Genomic DNA, 12,431 nt, shown 5'->3' on the forward strand with positions numbered 1-12,431 from the left:
TGGATCCCAACAGCATGAAGCTGTGGGTGAATACAGCACGACAGAGAGAGATGGGAGGCAGCTCTCTGCAGGCTCTCCCCACGATTGGTGCATTTGGCTTTGCCCAGGTGCTCATGCCATGCTGCACAATGCTCTGAGGATGCACATCTTCTGAGAGAGACAAAAGAAGAAGCAGTGGCACAATAGGAAGATAACACAGCTTTCAAGCTCTTCCAGCCATTTAGCTACTGCAGAAACAACCCCATCTCAATAGCTTTTGTGGGCCAGTTGTACCCAGCAGATCTCCTAGAAAACAGTTTCTGTTTCTTTTAATTTCATGGGACAGGTCAGGACACGGAGCTGTGTGGGAGCCAGCAAGGATTTCTGCGTGCACACTAGGTTTAAATGGTGGCCTGCAGGAAAACACAGCTTCTCCTGACACAGCAAAACCAATAGTGGTGAGAAGCACCTGGAAAGGCTTGACAGCAAGCTCAGCATGATCCATGTGGATCCACTCTTGAACCAGCAACATGGATGTCCCAGCTAACTTGGGGCTGCCAGTGTCAGCCCAGGAAGCCTAACAGGATTGCACTGCACACTGAAACAGTCAAGTCACCATCCCTGCAATAAGCTGACTTCAGAAAAATACAGCTCTGCTGGTGTAGCTGCACAGGGTACTTCAACGAGCACAACTAAAGCTGCTCAGAAATCACATCACCCCCCACCCCTGACCCACATAGCTCTGCGGGTAAAAGTCTGTAGCACTATCCTGGCCAGAGATATTAGACATAACAAATGTATTTTTAAAACAAGGGGGAGGAACATTTTTCAGGCCTAGGGGATAGAGGATGTTGGCTTGAACTGCAGGAGAAAGTTCAAGGTCAAGTCTTCCTGCATGCAAACTAGCTCCTGCGGCAATGCTTTGCGGCAGTGCCAAGTATCAGCCCCTATTCTAACATCTTCCACACAAGTATCGCTCTGCTTTGGGCACGCAAATACTCCTAAAGAAATCAGGCTGTAAATAATCTCTGCTTTTAGCTGATAAAATCCTCAAGGCAAGGACAGTCTCTAAATAATACCTGAAAACCATGTGACAGAATGGCAGGAGGTGCTGCCATGTGTGTGCATTGCCCCATGCTTCTCATTCAGGATTCCAACAGGAGGACTAGGCTCTGTAATTCCTGATACCACCTCTCTTCCAAGACTAGGACAGATGGATGGACAGGTGGACAAGCAGATCACGTATCAGTAAAATAGAACACATTTAGAGTATCTCTGACTTCACCTTGGTCTTCCCACTGGGAAAGACAACCAAAAAGAACCTAGACCTCATTCAAGTTCTACCCAAAATCCCTTTCCCCAGCAGCAATAGCCCAAAGCCTTATTATTTTTAGCAAGAGTCACAGCCAACTAACAGGATGCTTTGTGAACTTGAGCTCCAGTCTGTTGACAAAAACAAGGGCTAAAAACAGACTCTAGTCCTATCTAGGGCCTCACCACCAACAGCTGTAGTTTTACAAGCTGGTTTTCTTGGGTTTTAAGCATTTTGCTCTCATCCTTGTTGTGAGAGAGGCATGTGGTTGACCGCAGAGAAAGGAGGAATGAAACCCACCAAGTTCACAGTGTTTGCTTGATCTCACCCATCTCCCAGGTCCTCCTGTACAGCTGATAAATGCCATTCGGTACAGAAGATTTATCATTGTTCTCCCAGGCAAGGTGTTCCTTCTATTTTATTTCAGTGAAATGTTTTCTGAAGAAATGTTGCATCAGGAAATTAACTATGCTACAGATGCTAAAAAATATCTCTTGCATTGTTTATAGTTCTCAGTATGGCCATTTTCCTCCCCTATTCCTTCACAGTCCCTCATCACCCTTAAAAGAGTGGACTCTCCAGCTCTGACCTGAGGTCTGTACTTCAGCCAAATCCTCAACATATGTCACATCCACAAGTCACTCAGGAGTTCACCCAACTACACGTGACTGCAAGCGGTCTTCTTAACCGCAGTCCTTAAGGTGCTCTTTGCATGGAGGTTCCACATGCCTTCCAAAGGCCTGGGCAGCATATCAGCCCTGTGACAGGGCTAAGCCCTGAGCAGGCTCTGCAGGCCCAGCTGGAAGCCGCCCTCAGCTCCACAGCTTGCCAGAGTCAACACTTGTCCTGACCTTCAAATGCAAGCAAGAAAATCCCATAATGCAGAGCTTGCCATGAACATCTGTTCTCCTGCTGTGGCCAGGTGAAATCACTGTAACAGGCTGCTAATTGGTCTCTTGCTGAATCCAGGCCAGAGGCAGCAGTGCCAGGAGAACACCAGGTGTCCCCAGTGGCATGCTCCCCATTTAAGCAGCCCTGTCTTTTGTAGACCACCTGGAAACCGGCTGGGATTGCAAAGGATCACTTCTAGGCTCCACCAGGTCACCCCATCTCCAATGAGTCCTTCACCCCAGGTCTCTGCTTGGAGGAGAAATGACAGCCTTAGCCACCATATCCCTCACATAGAGCCACTTCTTGGCACTGGGCTGCCCACAGAGACCCTCCTGGCTGGCTGCAGGGAAAAGATACATTCCCCCATGCCTTACCATGCCCCACAGATACAGACGTCCTTCTGCGGGTACCCAGTGGTTAGAGAACTTCACCCAGTGCCAGGTTCTCCTCTGCTGCCTGGCTGTACTCTGGGACATGTTGGCTTTGTGTCCAGATTTTTTAAATATTTTGCTTTGTGGTTTTTCATGCAGTGCTCAAGATATTTTGCAAAAGGCACCTTATAAATTGACTCAACAAACACACATAAAACACCAAGTTTAATCCTTCCTTTCATATTATTTCTCTTATTACTAAAATGTCCCCAGCATACCAGCCTCTTCTCCACCTTGTGTCTTGGCCAGTCCAGTCCAATTTAAAATACTTTTGGCTTCTACAGGAAGAGTGAAGAAAGATTATTTTATTTCAAGGAAGCTTGTTTTGGACTAAAATCAGGGCTTGTAAATGACTAAAGCAAAGAACGGCTGTAAGGACTATCACATCAGGTGCACTAAAATAACAAAAATACGGTGGGGTTTTCATGCCTCTAGTACTGTGCTACAAAGCCTCCTCTCACCAGCTCTTTCTCACTGGGGCAACCTGAGTGGGAAAAAAGACATTAAAAAAGAAAACAAGAATAGAAGAACAATAGAAAGGCTAAAGGAGAGCCAAACATGGGCTGAGCAGCGTGGGTGAAGTCCCAGAAACAGACAATAGTGGGACAGTCTCCCTTCTACAAGTCAAAAAACTGCAAGGCTGCATTGAATTAATCCTAACAGCTAGGTTCAGGTCCTCAAAAACCAGGGCCAATAGGCATTAGTTTTTAATTAACTTCAGAGGAAGATCCATCAAACTTGCACTGGTTCTCTCTCTGCCATGGCATTTGTATTTTATCCAGCACCAGAGGTGCTCACCCCTCTGTCAATGCTTGGTCTTTGCTCCTCAGTCCTTAGCTCCCATTTCCTTGCAGCCCAGCACTGCACAGCACTGATGGGCCATCTCCAGGTGCTCAGTGCACTAAAGAAATACCTGGACAAACCAACAAAGAAAAGTGGTGCAAGTCAAATTTTGATGGTGGAAGTTCAGCCTGTGCTGGCCCATGCTTTGCACCCCATGTTTTTCCTCCAGCAGCTGAGAGATGAGGAGATACAGGAGAGTTCTGGAAGAGATTTTACACATCACAGGGTAATACCTGAGCATTCAGGATCCTCCCTGACACCAGATGACAGTGTCTTATCTGAAAAGAGAAGCTTATGCTTTAGTACCTCCATCAGTCTTTTTGTGCAGTGAGAGATCCCTGCCATCCAGAAGGCAAGGGGGCAAACACACCTGACAGGGCTCAGAGCAGCTCCTTGGTGATAAGTCCCAGAGAATCTTATCCGTGCTCTTTAAACAGCACAGATCTCATAACAGGGTCTCATCAGCCAAGAGGTCTGAGCAGCTGAGCAAGCACACTAGCCCAGATTTTGTTCCTGAAGTGCTAGTCCTGAAGTTTAGCTTTTTTAAAATAATTCCTTTAGGGTCACAATGTTCTGGGCAAGAGGCCTTTGGGACCTCTTGGGTAAATGTGGGCATTTCTTGTATTCATTACCGCTCTCTGGTGCATTAATACCTTAGCTATTTCATCACAGGCCTCTCATGCTTGTTAATATGTCTTTTGGATTCATTTCAGCCCGCAAGCCTCCCAGCTCCACAGTTTTGCTGAGCAGCGTTGTCCTTTTTCAGAAGGAGCTGAGCTCTGTGGACTGGAGGTTAAAGCCCTGGAGAACCGAGCATGGCACAGCTGGCCTCTGTCCCTGGTTTGTAGCAGCCTAGGCACCCCTTTCACCCTTCCTATCCCTCTTAAGCCTGATGGAGAAAACCTGTCTGCAGCAGAGTGCCTGACCCACGGAATCTGTGGAACATGTCCATGGATGTTTTTGTGTGCATCTGACATCAGTTCCTCATTGGCAGCCCAAAACATTGCAGCAGTGAGACCAAGCACAATGCTGGCTCAGCTAGCCCCGCTGAAGGCTCATGAAACTTCATTGCAAGACCCTAGAGGAAGAGAGATTGAGGTTGCTTTGTCCTTTAGAGAACAAGGGATAAATTCTGCTTTTGACACAATCCTAACCATTTAAAAATGACCATATTTTCAAGTGGAGCTTTGTTATCAAGGCCCAAACCCCAAGACTTGATCACAGGAGTCTGGCCATCTTCATTGTGGCACCATCACCAGGCTGTTCAAATGGGACTTTACAAGGCAGCTAGCTTCAGGGCTACTGAGGCATAGGGTTATCATTCTCTTCTATGGCTTTTTTCAGTGGCTAAGTGAAAAATCAGCCAAGCTGGCTGGGAAGAAAGATTATTAAAATATTGTTGCTCTTTCTTGCTTAAAAAAAAAAAATAGTCATTTTCATTGACCTTCTCAGGTTTAGGATGAAGAAACAAAACTTCCACAGCTTTCTAAAGCCCATTAATTTATCTTAAAAAAATAAAATAAATAACCTTGGGCCTTTATTTTGTCATTCTCCCATGAAAAATCTAGGAAAAAATTCATCAGAGAGACGTGCCCTGTTGAAATGCTTAGTTTCACAAAAAGTACTGGTTTTCATCTTAGATAAACAATTCCTGTGAGAAATTTAGAAACACAGATGAGATAGTTCATATGGGTTTGGTTCCACGGGAGCTAGTAAGTCTAAAATTCTTACCCTGTCACAGACTTTTTGAAACTCTCAGTAAATGAATCTGCATCCTCTAACCAGGTAACAGTACTGGCACAACTGGGCACTTTCCATCATAGTCAGGGATTCGCTGTTGCTCTTAAAGGCCTCAAATTGCAGTATTCAACAGTTTCCCAATGTCTTCAGCTCACTAATTGCATCAGTGAAAGGAATGTGTTTTATCTACATCTACATCAAATGAATGACATTCTTTAATAGGAACAGTATATTCAACTATAAGAGAAATGTCAGAATGTTTTCCAGAATGACGATAAACCTTTAGAATTTTTGAAGCAGAAATAGGTAAACTAATTCAGACTGTTCCTCCTGGTACCTAGTCTGAAGCTAAAGCTTTACAAAATCTACTTTTGAAATGCAATTTGGTGAAGAAATAAAAGACGTGAACTCATTACTTATTTTCCTGTTGCTTCAGACTGGATCTCAGTGCACCTTCTCCAGCACAGCTGTCTCCTTTGCATACCCAAACTGCCCAAAGATAAATCCCCAAAGCAAATAATCTCCCACAGTCATTCTTTCCTCAGCTCCCTTCAAGGGACCGAGTACAGGTCTCTCCTCACCGAGCTGCAGATTAACTCAAGTAACTTCAGGAAAGAAGGCAACAAAGGAAGAACTGGAAAGGGAAATGCCACTTCTGTGGGCTATATACTATCCACCCATACTTTTTTTTTTTTTTTTTACCTGTCAGCAAGCTTGTAAGATGCCCAGATCTTGCCTTTCTTTCTATAGTTGTCATTGTGCTGGTCTGGTCACTGCAAATATTTCCACACTGGTGGCTCTAGAAGCTTAGTGCATTTGTGCTCAGAGGCAAAGCCAACTAGCCAAGTCAGCACTGTGCTTTCACTAAGCCAGGAACAGGGAAAGAAGAACCTGTCAGGAGCCTTTTATTTGTTCAGTGGACCAAACAGTCAGTGTTCCCTTCACCTTACTGAGCCACTGTTTAGCTAGTGGCTGTGGGCAACCTGAGGTTACCAAGATCTCAGCTTCGGAATCAACCGATGGCCCGGCTTCTGCCCAGTGCAGCCTGCTGGCCAGATATTTCTCTCCCTGTGCTTAACCCCTCAGCTCAGAAACCAGCCAGAAGAGACCAAAATGATCACTCAGTCTGAACTCTTGCACTGAACAGACCACAGAACCCGCCTCGGTGATTCTTGCATGGATATACTGCAGTCCTCCAGAGCCACTGGGAATACAGAGCTGGAAACAATAGCTATGAAAGAGCAAATCAAACTTGGAAGGAAAAAAAAAAAAGAAGGGAAGAGAGCAATAAAAGTCACGATGAGTCAAAGAGATAATTACGTTGATAGTTGGTCTTCTTTGGCTGGGGACCAGCTAGAGATGCTGCCCACATCCAACCCCCTGAGACAAGCATGACAGAGCATTTTGTGCTGCAAAGATATAGAGATCTCCCAATAGGAGAAAGGTGAGGGAGAAGACAGCAATCTGAGATGGAGCTGGGCTTAACTCAGACACACACAACTCATTAAACTAATGTTTCTTGGCTAATTATGTACACAGAGTCATATCCTGCAAGGAAAACAGCGCGAGAAGCAGCTTCATGGAATGGGCACTGAACAAACGCGTTAGGCAGGGAACAGTAAGATGTTTTATATATCAGCAGGGTGTGAGGCACTTCTCATCCCCAGGACTGCAGCCATTCAGTCATGCTCAGCCCACGGGAATCCCACAGAAGCAAGAAGATGCAAGAAGCTACAGGCCCCTCCATCACTGCCTCACATATAAAGGCACAGGGCAAAGAAGAAGAGATCTGGATGATGATACATGCATGCTGTTAAACATACCTCCCTAAGAACTGTGAACCACAGGTTTAGATGTAGTAATAAAACCCTGAAATGAAGGCAGAGGAAGGAGGCCAATACTTCTGGGTATTGTTCGCAGCTCTGCCCATGTTTGCACAGTGATTCAACCCAGCATTATTGGGTCCTTTAGAAAGAGGCCATGAGTCACCCACAGAATTGGTTCCTTTCCTTTCTGGACAACTCACAAGCCAGGAGGGTGAACACATGGAAAGGCATTCTTCTTGATGAAACCCTTCAGCATCACAGGTTCCCTGTTATCTGAGGCCAGGTGTCCGTAAGTCTTGGGCTTCTATCCTCCAAGCAAGAATGGAGTATGCACAGCCTGTTGCCCTCAGAGCTCTGTGTTGCTCTTCAAAGGCAAAGCCAGAAGGGACTTAAGGAGGACAGTCTGCTTTCATGCCTCACACTAGCATCAGTTCAAACAGAGCCACTTCTGACAAGTGCTTGCCTAACCTCCAGCTTAAAAACTTTCCGACAATCCCAGCACCAAATTTCTCTACCATGTGGCCATTGTCACTGCTGGTTTTCTGAGTTGCTCCTAACAGAACTACAGAATAACAGAGGCTGAAGGACCTCTGCAAGTCTCTGCTCCAACCTCATCTCAAAGTAAGGCCAACCAGGCCCTCTCTTGCCTCAGCTTGGGATATCATTGCTTGGCCACGGATACAGGGAACTGATGAGATTCTATCTCCTTAGAGCAATTTTTAGCACATGAAAGAAAAAAAGAAGTCAAAAAAAGCATTTATGTCTCCAGATCCTTTAGACTTTTTCCTCATAGGTCATGTTTTTGAGACTGCTGATCTTTCATGCCTTTGTGTTACAGACACAGCTAGTCTCCAGACACACAGATCCCAGAGCTGCCAACCTCACGAAGACTTCTGGGAAAAGTTATAAGCATGTGCCTCCACAGGATTCCTCCATGGAGAGAAGACAACAGAGGAAAGGCAAGTAAAGCAGAAACAGCTCATGATCCACTCTTAACACCAGCCTTCCCTTGGGCCCCTTCCCCTCACATCTCCCATAACCTCGAGCACGAAGACACATAAAAAAACAATTCCTCAATTCAGCTGTTGATAGCTGTGGTACTGCTGGCTGTGCCAACAGTGTTGCACGCCTCAGCTCTTCCCCAGGGCCAGCAGCATAAAAGAGTGGAAAACCTAACTCACGAGACATTATTGTTATTGTTTTCTAACAGCACTGCGCCAAAACCCCTCAGCCCAGAGGAAAGCCTTCCGTGCCATGAACCAGGCAAGCACAGCCCTTGCCTCCAGCTGCTGACAGGCAAATGAGGAGGACAGGCTTATGGACAAATGCTTTCCTCAATTCCCAGAAAAAATTAGGACCAGGTTTCTCTTGGCTGTTAGCCTGCGCATGGATGCCCTCTGCTCTGCAAATCTCTTAGCTGTGTCACTCCATAGTCTTCCTGGCCCCATCCTCAGAGCAACTGCTCTGCCATCCTTCCCTGCTTGCCACATGCCACAGAGCATGTGCAAGCTCCTTAAGCATCACTAAAGCCCTCCTCGGACTTCTCTTCAAACCCAGTCCCACATTCTCCCCACATCCACCCCCTTCCAAAATACATGTGCACTTTAGGGCTGAGAAATTCCAGTCAAAAAAGAAGTGCTTTAGGAGAGAAGGGCTTTGAACAGAAAGGGCCTTGCTGTTTTGATCAGCATCGCCTGCCAGCAAACAGTACAGACCCTGAACGCGCAAGGAATTTTGAACTCATATAGTGAAATTTCCTAGAACTTTAAACCTTTGTTGTTGTTGTTGTCACCACTGTTTTTTTGGCTCTCTCTTGGTTTTAATTTTTCCACTTGACAACCGTGTTGAAATGATGCAAAGTAGTAGCCACTGCTTAACTGCAAGTTATTAATTAGATGCCAGGATGTCTGTGCACGCAGTGCAAGGGGGTCTATCCTCTGCTTCACAAAATCAGCAAACCAGCTTGGTGTTGCTTTTCTGACCAAAAGTATAACTTAGTGGCAAGTCTCCATTTGCTCCAGAACCAAATCCTATAAAGTAGAGCATATGGGAATGGGGATAGGAAAAATAAAAAAGCTCTTGGTGACCAAGGGCTGATCCTTCAGCTGTTGAAACTCTTTCCTAAGAGTCTCAATCTCTGTTAAAACAAATACTAATTGTTCTTCACTAGAAACAGTCTGACTGAAGACATTCTGCTGTAAAATACCAGTCTGGTGAAATTGAGAAAGACTCCAGGCACTCAGGGCTGCCCAGCTCTCCAGGTTTTCCCAAGACTTACTGCCACCCTGGCGGGAGCTGACACCCCTCTAAGACAGCGTGTCTGGCCACACGCGTCCTCCCAGACTGCTGCCGTGCAATTGAAAGTAGGTTTGCACAAGCCATGGCTGAAGGCACTGTGGTTTTCGATGTTATATGTACACTTTGCCCCAGACATGTCTCTGCTCCCAGGATCTCATAGTTTAAATACTAAAGACCAGCAAACATCCCGGGGGGAATCTGTTCCAGTGGGTAATTACTCTCATTGTTAAAAATTAACAAGAAAACAATAATCATACACAGCTGGGGCTTTCGTGCCTTTTATAGCAACATTCCCACAGCTCTGTGAGAGACATTGTTTGGGATTCACAAATAATTTTTCACCCCAATTCAGGATAAACCCTTAAGTTTACTATTTCAGATATTTTCCCAAGAGGGAATGGCCCCTTCTCATGTGGCTGTAGCTATGGCATGTCTTCCTGGCACACAAGTCCAAAGTGGCAGAGCTGCTCCGGACCACGCTTGTACACCTAGAGTTGCTGCAGAACTCATTTTCTGCAAGGTTTAACTCATGGCATTGACCAGCCTTGATACCACCAGAAGCTTGGGAGCCTATCATTGTGACCTTCCCTCCAGGCTCATTGGTGACAGGCAAGTCATTCAGGTTGGAAAGACCACTAAGACCATCTAGTACAATCATAAATCCATCACCACTGTGCTCACTAAACCATATCCCTCTGAGCCACATCTGCATGTTTCTTGAACACCTCCAGGACAGTGACTCCACCATTAACCTGGTCAGCCTGTTCCAATACCTCAACACTCTAAGAAGAAATTTTTCCTAATATCCAAACCAAACCTCTAGTGGTTGAACTTAAAGCCACTACTTCTTTTCTCGTCCTTGCAAATAGGCTTGCAAATGTATATGTGAGAAAACTTGAACCTAGTTCATCTTCAAGGGGGGTAGGAAATGGTGGCAGGAAATGGTGGTCATGAGGTACACTTCAGTTGAGCAGAAAAACAACTCCAGATCCTGCTGGTCAACTTGATAACCTGGGAGAACAATGAAAATGGACTTACAAAAAGGGTGGAAGAAGGTTGGCCAGCTGTGATGATGAGTAGCCTACAAAACCAGAAGACCATGCTTGGTTTGGACTACGCCCCAAACAGGCTTGGGACTGTTGTTTGGAGACAGACCTATACCATTGGCTGTTAAAACTATAACAAGTACGTAGTGAACTAAGAGCACATTTGGAAAGCCTGGTTAACACCATGGTAAGATTAGAAACCAGAAAGCCAACCTGTGCTAACTATCTCTCCTTCCTCCACTTGCTTCTACATAATCAACCTTCTCTTGTAGTGGTTAGGTCAGAGAGGAATCAAGCTCTTTTTTTGGCCTCATCAGCCTGGGGATGTCACCTCTACAAATCACATGCTCCACACCATAAAAGAGCCCTTTCCTTGCTCAAGAAACATGGTTTGGGGCAACAGCAAGGAACAGTTCACCCTGCTCTCTTCATGCAAAGCTCCTCATGCAGCTTTCCGGAAACCAAAGCTCCAGCCTCAGCCCTCTCCACCTCTCTACTATCCATAAAAATCCATAGTTCTATGTGCCTGGAAGTGCTACCCAAAAGCAAGGGCATGGGCTTGCAAATTGCAAGGAGATGCTGCTGTGGGTCCTGTAGACATTGCAACTGATCACCACCACTGTACAGCCTAATGAAAAAACAGAGCTGACCCTGTCCTGACGAACAGAAACAGCCAGTGCTCAGTCCTCGCTGCCCTGAGAATCAGAAATTCTCAGTAGTCCAGACGGAGAAACATCCCTAGGGAATCTGTCCCACTGGTTAATCAGCATCACTCTTAAAAATTAATAACAAAACAATAATGGTAGACAGCTGTGCTTTTCATGCCTTTTATAGCAAAGTTCCCAGAGCAGGGCATTGTTTTGGGTTCACAAACATTTTTTTGGGCCACACTCGTGCCTTCATCTTTTTTTTCCATGGCCTACCTTTCACCTGCTGGACACCGCCCTCCAGAAGGCAGCCAGCACACCACTTCCACTGCAATAAAATCCACCAGCCAGCAGAAAAGCACACGTACACACAGCAAGATTGGTCCTAGCCTGGGTGAAGCTTAGCATTCCTTCACATTCTGGGTTGTGGAAAGAGTTGTTCAAACCAGGCTCATAGCAACCTATTAGACTCCGCACTCAGAGTTATGTAAAATATTTTCCCTGCTTTGGTAGTTGGCAAACTTTGTTTTATAAGACAAATGGAATTTATTAATGCAAAATATTTATCAAGTCTTTGTATTTTTTTTTCCAAGGGAGTGGAGAGGTTGACCAGGAGTCTTTCATCTTTGTTAGCTTCTGAATGTTAAAAATGCAGCTGATTTAGAGCAAGACCACAAGCCAGAGTCTCTTTCACTTCCACATAACCCTTTTCTCTGCAAGTGATGGCAAGTTCTCCCTTTGACACAGCAGAGAGCATTCAGGAAACATATTCTCAAAGGCTTGGGTGATCTCTATCCTGCAGGTGAACAATAGAGGTAAAAAGAAGCAGGTAGTTCTGTGCTCAGCTCTCCACAGAGCCAAACAAGATGTTTCATGCCTCAAGGACCTCACATCCTCCAGAACAGTGCACATAAGGTGGGAACACATGAAACAAAGGGGAGTGGGGAGAATGGCATATTGATCAGATGAAGTTGCCCGATCCCCATTTACAAACTCTGACCACTTTGTTCAACCCTTTGGAAATAAAATGACAAGTAACACAACTGGCAGCTCTACTACCATGTCTAATGCCTTGGAATTTCTAAATGAGCAATGTGTATCAGCTTACCATCGCCTGAGATCCACGCTGTAAAAGCCTCTATCGTCTTAAGCTGCTAAGCATTGCTTCCACGATAATCCAAGCCAGCATGCTTGACAACAGTCACGTAGCTGACAGGCTCTGGTCACAAATCACTTTCTTTATGGTTTCATAGCTTCCTGATGGCCTAGCTCCTTCCTCTATCTAATTTTCTTCTTCATTTTTAATAGGTACTGGCACCATTTTCACCTGAGGTTCAAAAGGACTATCAAGGCACATGCTACATTTTGTCAGGGTGGACTCACGTTGGAATAAACATCTCTGCCTACAGGAAGTTGCA

This window comes from Cyrtonyx montezumae, unplaced genomic scaffold (genome assembly GCF_038088225.1).
Source record: "Cyrtonyx montezumae isolate F1298 unplaced genomic scaffold, pur_monq_1.0 scaffold_7, whole genome shotgun sequence".
NCBI lineage: Eukaryota > Metazoa > Chordata > Aves > Galliformes > Odontophoridae > Cyrtonyx > Cyrtonyx montezumae.